Genomic DNA, 18,700 nt, shown 5'->3' with positions numbered 1-18,700 from the left:
AGTTGCACTAGAACTTGTTCCCCACTCCCCGATATACCCTGGTTATCAAGAACTTTCTAAGGACTCCTTACTTTAGGTTGGTAAACAATTATTAATTAGGAAGTCAGATTTAGAGAAGGATGCATCTGTTGTGTCCCAGGTCGGATCTCTTTCAATCACGCAGAGGGGACAACATATGAATAACTGAGATAGAGGGATTAAGAGGTAGAATGTTGCATATGCTGTGTTCCAAGTCGGATCATTTCAATCACACAGAGGAGACAACGTATGACTAACGGATAGAAAGAATTTCATAGATAAGGAGGTGCGTAGAAATAGAGTTGCATATGTTGCATTCCAGGTCGGATCTCTTCCAACCACGCAGAGGAAGCAACATATGACTGACAGATAGAAAGCAAGAAAATAATTTCCTACAGACCTACTTTATCAGAAACCCCCAGTCGCCCTATCAGAACCAGAATTAAGGATATAAGTACGCACATCAAGGAAAAGTTAAACCACTGTTCTAGATGCATATTAATTTAGTGTATCCCATGGGTTCTCGTGTTTGTCTCACTGATCAATCTACCCGAGCATCGTATGGTTAGTCCAAACAATCCTATCTAAATCCACACTATCAAATCCTTCGATAAGCTCAGGAGTATAGTGAAGAGAACTCAAAACGTAAGTCACCGATTGAATTTGCATCCAGAATGTATGAGAACAGCACGCATAATCTTAGAACAGATCCGAAAATTCTTCACGTCGTTAAGCAGAAACCCCAATGTGTGATCCCGTCCTTTCTTCCTTTCCCGCAAAGGACACATACTCTCAAACAAACTTCTGAGTGTTTTACAGTTGAGAGATGCCCCCTATCATGTTCCTGGAACAACCACTACCAACAAACCGAAGTCTGATGATGCCTCCATAGCTGCTCCGACACAGAGCGGGATCAGTTGGTCTTTGGAACCCAGTCCATTTGAAAATGGGTCGACCTTTGTCATTTATGCAAGGAACTCTCTCCCATGACATATCATGCTTATCACAAACAGAAGATGTGGAAATATTAAAAGCATTAGGAGATTTGGGAGAGCGAACCTTCGGAACCCATCTGTAGTTGGGTTTAATCCATTTCTTTTTCGATCAGATAGGTGCCCCGACACTTGTTTTAGAACTTGAAGCCAATCGCTGAGATGACTTTGACCTAACTGGTCTTGGCTTCACAGGAGCATCTCTTGAACTTGACTTCTGGATCGACATTCCCTTCTTGCCCTTGGGAGTTGATTTCTTGGCTTTGGGAGTTGAACTCTTGCCCTTCGTGGCATTCCAGTCGCCATTGTCTGAACGTGAACTTGAGGAGTTTCTTTTGGAAAATCTCCTTTTGTAACAACGCAAATTTTCAAACAAATTTTTTCTTTTTATAAATAGAGTAATTTCATCCAAAACAAGGCATAAATAATTTAAGTGTCATGTCAATTACAAACTGTCTAAATCCCAAGATCATAAAAACATTCTTCAGTGTGTATCGATCACGCCGGCGCCTTCCCACGGTCCTCGCTGGTACCTGAAACACATACATAACCACTGTAAGCATAAATGCTTAGTGAGTCCCCCAATATACACTTACGCACGTACGCCTTTCCAGGCCCTGACCTTCCGGTCCTCAACACAACGCCTTCCGGCCCATAACATAATCGCCTTCCGGCCCATAACATATTGCCTTCCGGCCCACATAACATACATAGCACATACAACAAATAACTTACTACATATAGCATACATATCACATATCATATCTGACCTTCCGGTCACACAGTCAAACCCTTTCGGGTACAGTGTAGTGAGAAGACTCACCTCGTAAATGCTGAAAGCTAGCAAATCCTGAAATCACTCGTGCACAATCCGACGAGCTACAACCTCCCTATAACATCACATATCTCTCATTAACACTTATATCTTCTAAGTGTGACTATCCCTAAGAAGTCAGACTTAGGTCAACTCTGGTCAACGGTCAACGGTCAACTCGACCGGACTCGGCGAGTGCCATGGCGACTCGGCGAGTCTAGACGTCCTCCAACTCTCTGAGAGTCCCTATCTACTCGTCGAGTATCCTCCTTGACCCGACGAGTTACTCCTGGAAGAATCGCGGGGCCACCCCGACTCAACTCGCCGAGTCTGAAGAACAACTCGACGAGTCCCAGTAAATCTTCAAGCTACTCGCCGAGTCTGTTCATCGACTCGGCGAGTCCATGCCATGCAACCGCTCAAACTGCATTCTGGGATAAGTATGGTTCTGAAATACACAAGCATGGGACCTTCTGGACCTCTAAAGGTCCTAATACAGGGTTATATTCGTTTGGGTAACAAGGTAATAATACATCTAATCACCAAATGGGTTCCATAAACCCTAGATCCATGCACACATCAATATAACAGGAATGATCCGAAATGTTACCTGAATAACGCACTCCCTGTGTCCCAAAACTTCAGAACTCGAATCCCTTGCAGTTCCTTTAGCCAAAACTCTTCTCCTCCTTGCACCATAATTTCTTCAAGTCACCAATGGCCTTCAATCTTGCTCTAGATGCCCACAGCCGCTTAGGGTTCTTCTCAATCGACTAAAAGACGAACAATGACGGCATATAGTGCGTTATATACGACCCAAACCTGAACGGTTAGGGTTTTCGCTAAACAGCGTAGACTCGCCGAGTCCATATCTAGACTCGTCGAGTCCAGTCGCGAACCCGCGACCAAGTCTGCGATCCTACTCGGCGAGTCTAGGCTCCAACTCGCCGAGTCCCCTCTTTAATCACCCCAAAAACATAATTTAACAATACCTGAGATTCCGGGCTGTTACAACTCTCCCCCACTAGGATTAGACTTCGCCCTCGAAGTCTCACCCTGAAAATAGTTCCGGATGCTGCTCCCGCATCTCACGTTCCGGCTCCCAAGTCATTTCCGATCCCTTACGGTGTCGCCATTGAACCAACACCAGAGGTACCTCCTTGTTCCTCAGAACCTTGATCTTCCGATCCCTGATGGCCACTGGTCTCTCGGCATAATTCAGGCTCGCATCCACCTGAATGTCCTCTAATGGAACCACTGCCGACTCATCGGCTATGCACTTTCTCAATTGCGACACATGGAAGGTGTCGTGGATCTGTCCCAACTACGCTGGCAACTCCAACCGATAGGCTACCCGGCCTATCCTTGCAATCACACGAAATGGCCCAATATACCGGGGCCCCAACTTGCCCCTCTTCCTGAATCGAATCACTCCTTTCCAAGGAGAAACCTTCAGGAGAACGAAGTCGCCGACTTGAAACTCAAGCTCAGATCGGCGCCTGTCTGCATAACTCTTCTGTCGGCTCTGGGCGGTCAATAGCCTCTGTCTAACTTGCTGAATCTGCTTTGTCGTCTGAAGCACGATCTCTGTGCTGCCCATCACTCTCTATCCCACCTCTCCCCAGCAAATGGGGGTCCGACATCTCCTACCATACAACAGCTCAAAAGGTGGCATACCAATGCTCGAATGATGGTTGTTGTTGTAGGAAAACTCTGCCAATGGTAAATACGCATCCCAACTACCCCCGAAGTCTAACACACACGCCCGGAGCATGTCCTCCAGCGTCTGAATCGTCCGCTCGCTCTGACCGTCTGTCTGGGGATGGTATGCGGTACTAAAATGCAATTTAGTACCCAGCTCCTCATGGAATTTCTTCCAGAACCTGGAAGTGAAGCGCACATCACGGTCTGAAACAATCGAGATTGGCACTCCATGCCGAGATACCACTTCTCTCACATATATCTCTGCCAACTTCTCCGCTGAAGAACTCTCGTTGATGGCAAGGAAGTGTGCACTCTTCGTCAACCTATCCACAATCACCCAAATTGCATCAACTCCCCTGGCAGTCCTCGGCAATTTGGTGATGAAATCCATAGTGATCTGTTCCCACTTCCACTCGGGGATCTCCAATGGTTGTAACTTGCCATGCGGTCTCTGGTGCTCGGCCTTAACCCTACGGCAGGTCAAGCACCTCTCAACGAACCATGCAACGTCCCTCTTCATACAGGGCCACCAATACTCTTTCCTCAAGTCCAAATACATCTTCGTAGCACCGGGATGGATCGAGAATTTCGATCTATGAGCCTCTTCCATCAAAGTAATACGCGTACCGCCCACAAACGGTACCCAAATCCGACCCTGAAACGTCATAAGCCCTCGCCCATCCTTAACGAACTCTGAAATTAACCCCACAACCCGCTCTTTCTTCTGCATTTCTGGTCGCACAGCTTCGGCCTGCGCCCCACGAATAGCATCCAATACTGGAGTCGTCACAGTCAGTCTCAAGCATACATCTCGCAATGGAGTGCTCTCCGCCCTGCGGCTCAACGCGTCGGCTACCACATTAGCCTTGCCTGGGTGGTACAGGATCTCACAATCATAATCCTTGACCACGTCCAACCACCTCCTCTGACGCATATTTAGGTTGGCCTGATCCATCAAATACTTCAAGCTCTTATGGTCCGTATATATCGTACATCGAACCCCATACAGGTAGTGACGCCAAATCTTGAGAGCGAACACTACTGCTCCCAACTCTAAATCATGCGTGGGGTATCTCGCCTCATGAGGCTTCAGCTGCCTCAACGCGTAAGCTATCACATGACCCCTCTGCATCAACACTGCACCCAGTCCCGAAATCGATGCGTCGCAATATACCACAAAATCTTCCATCCCTTCTGGGAGAGCTAATACCGGGGCTTCGCACAACCTCTGGCGAAGTGTCTCAAAGGAGGTCTGCTGTTCGGGCCCCCACGAGAATGCAACACCCTTCCGGGTCAATCTGGTGAGTGGCACTGCGATCTTGGAGAAATCCTTAATGAATCTCCGATAATACCCTGCCAACCCAAGGAAGCTCCTGATCTCAGAAGGTGACTTCGGCACCTCCCAACTCATCACCGCCTCAACCTTGGCCGGATCGACCAATATCCCTTTCTGATTAACAACATGTCCTAGAAATTGGACCTCCCGCAGCCAGAAGTCACATTTGGAGAACTTTGCATAAAGCTTCTCCGACCTCAATACCTCGAGAACCTCCCTCAAATGCTCCTCATGCTGCTCTCTAGATCTAGAATACACCAGAATGTCGTCGATAAATACAATCACTGACCGATCCAACATCGGTCTGCATACCCTGTTCATGAGATCCATGAACACAGCCGGGGCATTGGTGAGCCCGAAAGGCATCACCACAAACTCATAATGCCCATATCGCGTCCTAAACGCTGTCTTCTGGACATCCTCATCCCGCACTCTCACCTGATGGTACCCTGACCTCAGATCGATCTTGGAAAACCAAGACGCTCCCTGCAACTGATCGAATAAATCATCGATCCTCGGTAACGGGTAACGGTTCTTGACCGTCAACTTGTTCAACTCCCGGTAATCAATGCACATCCGGTGTGAACCATCCTTCTTCTTGACGAACAGAATAGGTGCTCCCCACGGCGAGCTGCTCGGCCGAATGAATCCCTTCCCCAGCAACTCCTGGAGCTGCGAGGACAACTGTTGCATCTCTGGAGGTGCAAGACGATAAGGCACTTTAGCAATAGGCGCGGCCCCCGGAACCAGATCGATACCAAACTCTACTTGCCTCACAGGAGGTACTCCCGGCAGCTCCTCAGGGAAAACATCTGGAAACTCACGCACCACGGGGACCTTCTCAACTGACTTCGGTCTCTCGAAGACCTCCCGCGTATCCATCACATACGCCACAAAACCCTTACAGCCCTGCTGTAGACACTGCCTCGCCCTAGCGGCCGAACAAAAAGCTGATCCTGAACGGGTACCCTCGCCGTACACCGAAAGAACTCCCCCACTATGGTCTCGTATAGTCACCAGCTGACGCTCACAGTCGATGACAGCGCCGAATCGGCTCAACCAGTCCATGCCCACGATGACACAGACATCACCCATCGCAATAGGAATCAGGTCAATCGGGAATTCAACCCCGAAAATCTCTAGTACACATCCCCGAAGAACCTCCGTGGCACAAATCACTTTCTCGTCAGCTATAGAAACTCTCAAAGGTCGACTCAACGACTCACAACTAGCGCTGATATGCTGACTAAAGGCTAAGGACACAAAGGACCTACTCGCACCCGAGTCAAATAACACTAAGGCAAGCACAGAGTTCACAAGGAAAGTACCTACGCATATACTAACATAAGCATAACATCTCGACATTAAAATAAATACATGAATTACAACATACCTGCCACGACATCGGGCGCAGCGCGGACCTCCTCCGCAGTCAGCTGAAAGGCTCTCCCACGAGCCCTCGGGGCCTCGACCTTCACCGGTCGAGTCTCAGTAGTCCTGGCAGTAGGTGCAGATCCCTGACGAAGCTGAGGACACTCAGCCTTCCGATGGCCGGTCTGGTTGCAATGAAAGCAAACCATAAACCCCTTGGGGCACTCCCTAGCAATGTGCCCCTCCTTGCCGTACTTGTAGCATGTACCAGCTCGACACGCCCCATCGTGACCCTTGCCGCACTTTCCGCAAGTGCGGCTCTTCGAACCTCCCGTCCTCGAATCGGCGGACTTGGTCCGCTTGGCTGCCGGCTGAGACTGAGCCGGCCGCCGGTCTGCCTGCTGAGACTCGGCCTCCTCCCTGGCCTGAGTCTCCAACTCGATCTCACGCTTCCTGGCATTCGCCTGAAGCTCCGTAAAAGTATGATAGGTGGAGTTCGACACAAACTCCCGGATATCCCTCCTCAAGACACCCAAGTACCGGCTCATCCGAGCCTGCTCTGTGGACACCAGCTCGGGGCAAAACATCTCCCTCTCATGAAACTTCCGCGTGATCGCCGCCACCGAATCAATACCCTGCTTGAGGGTTAAAAGCTCATGAACCAATCGTTCCCGCTCCACCGGGGGAACGTACTCATCCCTGAACATGGCAGTAAACCCCTCCCATGTCACCGCTGTAGTCTCTGCCAAAGTGAAGTTCGCCGTCACGAACTTCCACCAGTCCTTCGCTCCCAGACGGAGCTGGTTCAAAGCGAACCGTACCCTCAGGTGCTCCGGGCATGAACAAGTGTAGAAGCACCCCTCTATGTCCGCGATCCACCTCATCGCAGCAATCAGATCCTGCGTCCCATCGAACTCCGGTGGCTTCGTGTTGCTGAACTCTCGGAACGAGTCACCCCCCTGTGGCCTAGCAGCGGCCACAGCTGCGGTAGCTGCAGCGGTTGCAGCCTCAGTCAATGCGGCGTACCGCTCATCGAATGTCTCCATCAGGGTGGTCTTAATAGACCCAAACATCTCCGGGATCTCAGCCCGGATCGCCGCCGCCACCTCCTCGTGAATCATCTGACGAATCTCCTCGTCACTCACACCGCTCGTACTCGCTCCGTGGCGTGGTCTAACCATGATGTCTCTGAAATACAACATAAAACTATCAGAGACTCCATCGAGTGTAATCGTACTCGATAACGCAACCCTACTCAGTCTCCGACATCCAGGGATTCGTACTTGGATCTCCCACTGACCCGGTGTCTTCGGTAGTACGGGCCCAATACTACCGACCACACCGCATCAGCATTCATCCCAAGTCTTCCTCCCCAAACCCCGGATAGTGAGTACTCTACTTCTGATATGCACTATCTACCCGCATACTAGCAAAGCATCTCATATCGGCAAACTTCCCTAGACTAAGGCATCACAAAATAGGCCACTCTAGTCCTATCATGAATACCTAGTCTTCTAGCATGCATAACAATTTATATCATATAACATTGTAAGGTATTTTGGGGATCTTTACCGTTCGGGCGCTGACTGATCGTACACACTGCTTCTTTCTTGCTTACCACAAAACCATTTACAAAAGTTTATGCCTTTATTTAAAGAAAATTTTCCTCAAATCCTCGGTTTGAGTTCAGTTACTCCCGAAGGTGCACCCGAATCCCTCAAACCAAGGCTCTGATACCAATTGTAACAACGCAAATTTTCAAACAAATTTTTTCTTTTTATAAATAGAGTAATTTCATCCAAAACAAGGCATAAATAATTTAAGTGTCATGTCAATTACAAACTGTCTAAATCCCAAGATCATAAAAACATTCTTCAGTGTGTATCGATCACGTCGGCGCCTTCCCACGGTCCTCGCTGGTACCTGAAACACATACATAACCACTGTAAGCATAAATGCTTAGTGAGTCCCCTAATATACACTTACGCACATACGCCTTTCCAGGCCCTGACTTTCCGGTCCTCAACACAACGCCTTCCGGCCCATAACATAATCGCCTTCCGGCCCATAACATATTGCCTTCCGGCCCACATAACATACATAGCACATACAACAAATAACTTACTACATATAGCATACATATCACATATCATATCTGACCTTCCGGTCACACAGTCAAACCCTTTCGGGTACAGTGTAGTGAGAAGACTCACCTCGTAAATGCTGAAAGCTAGCAAATCCTGAAATCACTCGTGCACAATCCGACGAGCTACAACCTCCCTATAACATCACATATCTCTCATTAACACTTATATCTTCTAAGTGTGACTATCCCTAAGAAGTCAGACTTAGGTCAACTCTAGTCAACGGTCAACGGTCAACTCGACCGGACTCGGCGAGTGCCATGGCGACTCGGCGAGTCTAGACGTCCTCCAACTCTCTGAGAGTCCCTATCTACTCGTCGAGTATCCTCCTTGACCCGACGAGTTACTCCTGGAAGAATCGCGGGGCCACCCCGACTCAACTCGCCGAGTCTGAAGAACAACTCGACGAGTCCCAGTAAATCTTCAAGCTACTCGCCGAGTCTGTTCATCGACTCGGCGAGTCCATGCCATGCAACCGCTCAAACTGCATTCTGGGATAAGTATGGTTCTGAAATACACAAGCATGGGACCTTCTGGACCTCTAAAGGTCCTAATACAGGGTTATATTCGTTTGGGTAACAAGGTAATAATACATCTAATCACCAAATGGGTTCCATAAACCCTAGATCCATGCACACATCAATATAACAGGAATGATCCGAAATGTTACCTGAATAACGCACTCCCTGTGTCCCCAAACTTCAGAACTCGAATCCCTTGCAGTTCCTTTAGCCAAAACTCTTCTCCTCCTTGCACCACAATTTCTTCAAGTCACCAATGGCCTTCAATCTTGCTCTAGATGCCCACAGCCGCTTAGGGTTCTTCTCAATCGACTAAAAGACGAACAATGACGGCATATAGTGCATTATATACGACCCAAACCTGAACGGTTAGGGTTTTCGCTAAACAGCGTAGACTCGCCGAGTCCATATCTGGACTCGTCGAGTCCAGTCGCGAACCCGCGACCAAGTCTGCGATCCTACTCGGCGAGTCTAGGCTCCAACTCGCCGAGTCCCCTCTTTAATCACCCCAAAAACATAATTTAACAATACCTGAGATTACGGGCTGTTACACCTTTTTGGTGCGTTCTGCCACCCTTGTGCATAATAGGGAATGTATGCGAGATTTGGATAATTTATGGCAATGTGTCCAGGTGTTCCACGGTGAAAGCAAGTCTTTTTCTTCACTGGGAAGTTGTTTCTTCCTGTCCCTGGTGGCGTATCCATGCCTTGTCTCTTGTTGTTCCTACAAGCACAATTACAACAAGCACTCTGTTTCGCTTGTTTAGGTGGCTTGTATTTCTCAACAGCAGGTTGATCAGAAGTAACTAAGTTTGAAGGAACAGATTCAGAGTTCAAGGAGACATTGGTTTGTTCAATAGTTTTCTCCTTATTCTCATCTTCCATTACTTTACCTGCACAAGAAGTAAAAGCATTAAAATTATTCAACTCAACACTTTATGGCACAACCAAGGCAGAATTATCAAAGATATCACCAAATATATCAAAAAAATTTAAGTCATCAGACTTTGACACAATTTTATTATCAGACACACTTCCTTCAACTTCATGCTTGGATTGACTTAAAGATTGATCTGCATGGGAAGTAGAAACATTAGTATTTTCAACCTGAATACCTCCTGACACAAATCCAACTGGTTTGCCATATTTGAGATAAGGCTCTCTGGCAATCTCCTATTTAGTCAAAAGATTATAGTGATATGTGTGATTAAAAGGAGGAGGCACTTTATCATATCCTAAACCCTTTTGTTGGTTATTTTGAAATTGCAAACTATGTTCTATCATGGACGCAACTACTTCACTTTACACATCAAATTTTCTGAAATAAAAATCTGCATTTTCAAATTTGTTTTTCAATGTGTCAAGCTCAGCAGTTAACTCAGCAAGTTGTTCAGTCACATATCTATAATTTGCACACTTATTGCTATACTTTTCCTGAAGTTTCCTAAAGTCATTTGTTTTTGCTTCTAATTAGGTTTTTAAAGGTTTATGTCCTTTCCTGAGTTGATATCCTTCATATTTTAGGTCCTCGTTCTCTCTCTACATAATAATTCGATATGCTTAAGTAAAAATTTAACATTATCAATGCATGTTTCAGAATAAGAAATTTCATTGACTTTGGTGGTTTGAAGAACTCATTATTTACCAAAAGTACCCTTTGACTTGAAAATTCAAAAGTCAAACTTAAAATTCAAACCGAAAAGCTAAATTTGAAAATTTGAAGGTTAAACGAGAAAGTCAAAGTTTAAAGTCAAAAGTCAAACTTGGAACTCAATGTCAAAATTTAAGGTCAAAAGTCAAAAATTAAAAACTAAAATTTTGGGGTAGCAAATGTAATTTAAAAATAAAAAGAAATTGATTTTTGGGCTAAATATGTCAAAATTGCAAAATTTGGAACGACACACGCCTTATGAGTTAAATTCGGAAGGAGTGGAACAAAGGACTTGCTAGTCCAACTAGTAAGACGTGTGTTTGATTTTTTAGGGGACTCGGGTTCGATCCCCGACACCCTCAATTTCGCTTCCCTTTTTTTAATAAGACGTTGTGCTAGGATGCGAGGACAAGGCGTGATGCGAATGCGAGACCGAGGCTGCTTGCGAGGAGTGTCCGAAGCTGGAACCGATGCTGAGCTGTAAATTCCAAGGCGAGGCTATAAACTCTGGAAACCCTAGCTGTTGGCCGTACACGCCGCCACCCCCTCGCTGGTTACCACCAAAAACAGCGTTTTTTTCGACTTTGTAGCTCCAAAACTGGATCAAAAACTCATTTTTATCAAAAACACAAAAAACAAACCCCCTTATTTTTCCAAGATCTATCCAAAAACGCAGAAATCCTTCAAAAATAAGATCAAATAAGCTCCAGATCTGACAAAATAGATTGATACAATCTAAGCTCTGATTCCACTTGTAAGTCTCCAATATGCTTGTGTATCAATCAGATCCGTTTGATGGTGCGGAATCCCAATCACGGATGATTTCAGATCAAAATAGAAGAGAATGAGAAGATGAATAACTTGAATCTATGATGTATTCAAAGATATGAGTGATGCTCCATACACATTAGATTCTCTCACACATACTATTCTTCTCTCTAGATTTCTTTGTCTACAATATGCTCTCCTTCTCTGGCTTACACCTCACATATGCACTCCTCTCCCTATATATATGAGACATGGGCCGTGAACAGGTTCATGGATGTAAACCTGTTCACAGCCGTAAAAACATATACAACCATAAACACCAAGCTGTTTAAAATCCTAGAAATAAAAATACATTTTCCTAGAAAAACAAAGTATAAACCATATTTTTGACCCAACATGAATCCACCTTTCAGAACATGGCTCTAAAAAGGCTTATGGCATGTCCTTAAAACAAACCCGAATCTAGATTACAAACGATATTCCAATCTAATTCAGGTGTTCCAATATCCTAAATTTTAACCAAAACTACTATAACGGGTTTACTGGATTGAAGACACTAGAGCCAATACTCTAATATTGGTGACAAACTCATTATAAGGCTTGCTTATCTTTCAACCTATTAGATTATAATGAACATTAGTTCACCATAGCCTTTTCGTAAGGCCCTAGCTACTTTTCCTATCAAGGTATAACTATTGTCCGTGTAATTCATTCTTATGCCTGATCACGATATGTCGTGAAATTATCTTGTCATCATCCCCTCTCGGGCCTGAAGACTCACGATCGACCCTTTGGTGGTCTTAAAGACTCAAAACCATTATTTGGTTGTCCTTAAAGGAAATCAATCTTCATCCTTCTTCGATATCACAACAAATCCTTACCTTTTAAATGTTTAAGGCAATAACTAACTAGAGGTCCTTAATCTACATTGTATTGGTGCTAAAGTCTAACTATCACCTTATGTTAACCTACGAACGTTGAAATTCAATCCTAGTTTTCTATTAATTCTTACGCTTATCGACTAAAAGAATAACTAAACTAAACATGTAGTCTACCCTACAGCCTAAAATAACACTTAAGTATTAGGGTAAATTACACGGATGGTCCCTGTGGTTTAGGGTAATCTGCATGTTTGGTCCCTATCAACTTTTTTTAATTCGGACCATCCCTATCAATTGATTTTGTTGCATCGTTGGTCCCTAACCGACTTAAAATGACCAATATACCCTAATCTATTATTTTAATTGTTTTATTTATTATTAAATAATTAAAAATTTGTAAAAGAATATTTAATAAATGTGGGTCCCACACACCCTTCATCTGTCTCATGGCATCGACCTCTTCATCTTCACCCCCTTTACGCCATTTCTTCATCGTAATCGTTGCTTCTCCATCTCCGATTCCGGATGACTACCGTCGGCCATCACCGCCACCATTCCACTATTATCTCTCTCTAGACAACCCAAGTCCCCAACCATTAACGGAACCCTTATCCACTAAAATTACTTCCTAACCCTAGATCTACCCTTACACCCAATAATCTCTTTCAACCTGCTTCAACACCATCTCTGGCATTCAATAACCACCAGAAACAATATGGGGTTGACTATGAATTAGCAGGTTTTGAAAACAATACTTTGGTTTTACTAGTTATCAATCTTGATTGCTTTGATTGCTTCATATGAATAATGCTTTAGATTTGTTCCAATCTGGAATGTTCTGATAGGGACAGAGACCATGGTGAAACTTGATATATGGCGATGAGAGGGGTAAGGGAAGTGAGTTCCATCATACACCTGCAAGCCCATCAATGAATCTGGTTTTCTGTTTTAATGGTGGATTTTGATTTCACAACACCGACCTTCAACCTCAGTAAGCTACTTGGAGCGCTTATCTATATTTTCTAGCTGGAGAAGATGATTGTGCTTCGTAGTGTTCTAGCGATCTCGTCGATTTGTGTTTGATGATTGTGTTTTGTGGGTTCTGTTCCAAACTCCAACCGTCAGAGCAAATAAATCAAACAAAGAAGCCTTTTTATTTCCTTTACCAAAATTTGATTTTGATTTATATTGTGTGGATTGAATGTCAGATATAATTTTTGTAATGATTTGAGTTTTAGGTTTCAATTGGTATGATTTTATGGTTTGTGGTTTTTAGGGCAAGAAATGGGAGGGGTTATGCAGGTTTTTGGGAGGGGATGGGAGGGAGGAGGACAAAGATGTGTGTGGTGGGACCGATGATGTATGTGCGATGATGTTGGTGGTGGGCGATAGTGGAAAAGGAGAGGTGATGTAGGTGGGTGGGGTTAAGTGTGGGTTTCATTTTAACTTATTTTATTGTTTATTAATATATTTTCATTTAACTCATATTTTAAAAAGGTTTAAAAAATCAGTAAGGGTATAGTAGTCTTTTTAGAACGGGCAGGGATCAAGCGTGCAACAAAAATATAAAGTAGGGATGTTCCGAGTTAAAAAAATTTGTTAGAGACCAGGCACGCAGATTACCCTAAACCATAGGGACCATCCGTGTAATTTACCCTAAGTATTAATGGGTATCAAAAATTTGATTTATTATGTTAATTTTTAGTCTTTTTTTATTAATATTTCTAATAGCACAAAAAATTAAATATTAAATGAGATTGTTAAGATGATGATAATGTCATTAATGAGTTAATTTTGATCAAACGTTCCAACTTTAGTTCTTTGGTTTTTTGAAAACTATGATATATATATATATATATATATATGATTAGGTTCATGTGAAAACACTATATTTTATGAGACGATGTGACGCAATCCTAACCACTCATTTTGTAGATAAAAAACATTTTTAAAATGCAAAATAATTGAACATTTTCGAAAATTCTTTTTTAAAATATTATTTTTGTCATTCTTTTTATCCAAATTTTTTTTTTTTAAAATATGGTTCTTTTGAAATATATCTGTGAAATATTCTAGTAGAATATTTGAATATTCTACATATCTGACAAATCTAATAGAATAGTAGAATATTCTAACATTCTAAAAATCACATTAGAATATTTACAATGTAATATTCTATTAGAATATTTCACGTATTTTTCAAAAAAACGGTAATTTTTATTTACTTTTTTATATTATTTTAGGTAAATAAAATGATGAAAATAATAATTCAAAAAAAATCAGATTTTTTCTTTTATGTTGCATTTTAATATTATTTTTAGATTACGTCTCACGGTCTCATAAAATTAACATGGTCTCAAATGGATATAAACTTTTATATATATATATATATATATATATATATATATATATATATATATATATATATATATATATATATATATATATATATATATAAGTGTAGGGCAAGAGTTTATTAGGGCCTTATGACCTTATGGGGTGCAATGTCATGTCCTTTTTAGCAAGTGTTTAATCATGTTTGACATAACCCTACACTATCTATCTTTTTTAAAGTATATTTTTAACATAAAATTCATAAATTAATAACTAGGTGTGAGACCCGTGTATTACACGGGTTTATTAAAAATAAAAATTTAATATCAATATATAAATATAAAATATTTTATAATGTAATATTTTAAATAACAGAATGTAATCTTTTGAAAATTTGCAAAAAAAATTAAATCGTTTGAAGTCTTTATGAGAATTTATTACCAAATTAATAGGATGATTTTATTTCTTTATAGAACTCATTACAATTTTATGGAATTTTATTTTAAGAAAATAAAAATCTCTAAAACTTCACAAGTGGAAAATAAAAATTTTAAAACTCATGACAAGTGTCAAAATGAAAGAAAACGTAACATATAACATATAACGTAAAAATCTTTATTTATTAGAGTGGAGATTTAATGTTAGGATTTGGGATTTGGGAGTAAGGGTCACACTCAAAATCGCGAGGTATTATGGATGTTTTTGAATGATAGTGCGATCAATTTTTGAATCCAATATTTCGATAATATGTTTGGGTATCACTAAATGCAGATTATAAAGATAATCTTTCAACCGACAATGATCAAGGCCCAATAAGAAATCAATAACTAAATAATACAAGAATCACCAATATTTATCATCGTTGTTTTGTTATTAACCTTTTTCATAATAACATTAACAACAACAACAACAACAACAACAACAACAACAACAACAAAAAAAAAAAAAAAAAAAAAAAAAAAAAAAAAAAAAAAAAAAAAAAAAAAGACATAATGTAGTTGGTGCATTTCCATGATGTTACGCACAAGAGGATCCTATCCTTACGTTTTCAAAACTTGTTGAAATATCGTTTTCTACTTTTCTTTACTAGTTACATAAAACCATGGAATTATTATTTGTCCCATAATTGACACTTGTTATGTGTGTTTTCAGACGATGGAAAACTTGTCACACATTTGCATTTTTTTCCTATGTAAAAAGGAATCTACAATCTGAGCACTTATACTTTCTCTTGCATTTTGAACCCCTCAAAACTATATTTTTACGAACTTGCTTCATGTCCCAAAACAAAACATGTTTTTATTCTGTGTGTTAAGATAAATGTAATAGTTTTTTAATTGTTTGAAGAGACAATTCAACTTTTATATCTTTAACAAATATTACATAATATAATTAGAGGCGTCAATTTTCATATATCTAAACAAAAATGTAGCTGGATAGAAAAAAAGTTTAAAAACAAGTGAAGTGAATCGAGCATTTAAGAATTATGCCACCGGTGTAGTAAAATGAAAACGACATCCTAAATGATTATGTATAAAAAAATTTAAATCATATTCTTAATAATATTGTTGTTTATAAGTACACTAGTTTATAATCCGTGGGAACCACGGTTATAAAATTAATTAAACTATTATAGTGAGAACTTAAAATTATCAATCAATTATTTCAAATAAATTATTAAGTATGTGATATTTTTTTAGTTATATAAAATTATAATTTTTAATTTAAATAAATATGTGAAATTACATCACTTTATAATTTGTATTAATTTTAATTTAATTTTTATTCTAATGTAATTAAATTAATGTAATTAGAGTGAGAAATTTAAAATTTAAAATTTAAAATTGAGAATTAATAGGTTGATAAATGACATACATTAATAAAGATGCCTAATAGGGTGACACATGACAAAAGTAGAATAAAATATGCATTAATTAGGAGGCTTAATAGGATGACACATGTCAAAAGGACATTGAAACTATTCTTTTATTAGAATAGGGATTAAAATAAAGAGTTTTTTTAGAAACTAATTCATACACAATAAAAAAAGTTTCATACAAAGCAATTTGTATATTAAACTATTGTATTGTATAATTCCATAAAATATAAATTGTGATGTATGAAAAAAAAAATTATCATGTATGGATTACTTTCCTTTTTTTATACACCCGCTTAATTTCCTTTTTTACCTCCATTTCTTGTCTTTTTCTAATTTTCTTTTATTTATTTATTTATTTATTTATTCTGTTTTTCTTATTATCAAAGTAATAAATAATTAAATAAATGTTCTTAATACTACTATTTTGTTTTTTGTTTCTTCCGTCTTTTTCTTGTTTTTTGTTATTTTGTTGTTTTTTTTTTATATTTTTTTCGTTTTGTTATTATTAAAATAAACAAATAATTAAGCAAATAAAGATTTATTAAATAAACGATCTTAATACTATTTTTTTTATTCTTTTTGTCTTTTTCTTATTTTTTTGTCTTTTGTTGTTTTTTTTTTAATTTTTATTTATTTTTATTTTTTTGTTTTTGTTATTGTTTTTTAATACAACTTGTATTTCATTTCGACCTACATGTATTTGTGATCGATATTTTCTCGTGCATTATAAATGGTATCTATTGTACTTACATTATGTTCATTTTAACTCTTCAAGTTCGAAAGAATATTACGTAGAGGGACATCATTATATATCATGTCTTCCACCATATGGCGCTCATCTTTAGTCAGCCATTTTGCAAATGTATGACCCTTCATATACATTGTAGAGTCATGATTATGTTCACCATTTTTAACCGTTAAGATCCAAAAATCACAACTCTTATAATAATTTCTAACCAATTCAATGGGACAATCTGTTTTTTTGTACTCGTATTTCTACCACATGTATTTATACCTCTATAGACACGACTCCGATCACAAACTAAAATGATTCTTGAAACATAGCCACTTTTCATTTTTGATCTCTCTGTAATGACCACATATCCGAGAATTTGTGTCACATTGTCAACTCACTCCTTCAGATTTTCACGAGTGTTAAACCCCTGACAAATAAAATACACAGCTGGTCAGTTTGAAAATTGCCTCAACGTAATAATATACTAAAATTTCTAGAAAAAACAAACATGATCAAATTGATAATTCGTCATATGATTCAACTGTTGTAGATATATTGATTTAGACAAAAATATGAGATATGAAATTTTCGAATAATTTCAATCGATCGATCGTATTTTATATCCGTAATAATAGAATAAAACAAAATATCAAATCAATTTCTTTATTATTAATAACAAAATTAAAAAGTCATCAAATCAAATCAATAATAATAACTAAAGGGGTTACCCGCGCGTCGCGCGGAGCAGAATGTGTTTGTTTTCTGAGACAAATAAGGAAGTACATTGCATAAATTGGTATCCAAATTAAAGTATGTTTCTATTCTGTTCAATTTGCCATCAATCGGATGATGGAAATGTAAGCAGAAATTGATTACTTAATTGGTCCTTGTGGAAGAATTATTTTATATAATGGCCACTTTTGATAAAAAGATTACAGAGTTGGTTCCTATGATACAAAATGTTACCAAAATGGTCCGTTTGTAGAAAAATATTACAAAAATGGTATGTTTACATAAAAATATTACAGAAATAGTCCATGTACACAAAAATATCACACAAATGACAACTATGGTAGAGAAATATTACCGAATTTCTCTCTGTGGCATAAAAACATTACAAAATGGTCTTTGCTGCAGAAAATGTTTACATAACTGGTCCTTCTGTAAAAAAACATTACAAAATTGGTCCATGTACCGGAAAAGATTAGAGAATTATATTTTTATATCTTGCACTTAGCTCATTATTGGACTAAATGTAATAAATGGGTATGATACCTGCACAAAAGCTTCTTTCCAACTTCCACGGCTCAACTCGAATCAAATTTCTGAAAATGACTATGATATACATTGAAAATTTACTTTTTTGCCATTTTGCAAAACTAAATACTTACAAAAAATTATCAACAAAAATGATTACTTTTAGAATCCAATCCCTGCAACACATTTTGCTAACCGTATATAACTTTGATAGAATTGCATGAAGAATGTAATTGACATGATCGAAAAATACTAATTTATTAAAGATAATTAACTGTAACATACACGTTTTGA

Source organism: Lactuca sativa, chromosome 8 (assembly GCF_002870075.4).
Source record: "Lactuca sativa cultivar Salinas chromosome 8, Lsat_Salinas_v11, whole genome shotgun sequence".
NCBI classification, from domain to species: Eukaryota; Viridiplantae; Streptophyta; class Magnoliopsida; order Asterales; family Asteraceae; genus Lactuca; species Lactuca sativa.
Note: the sequence above shows the minus strand (reverse complement) of the source record.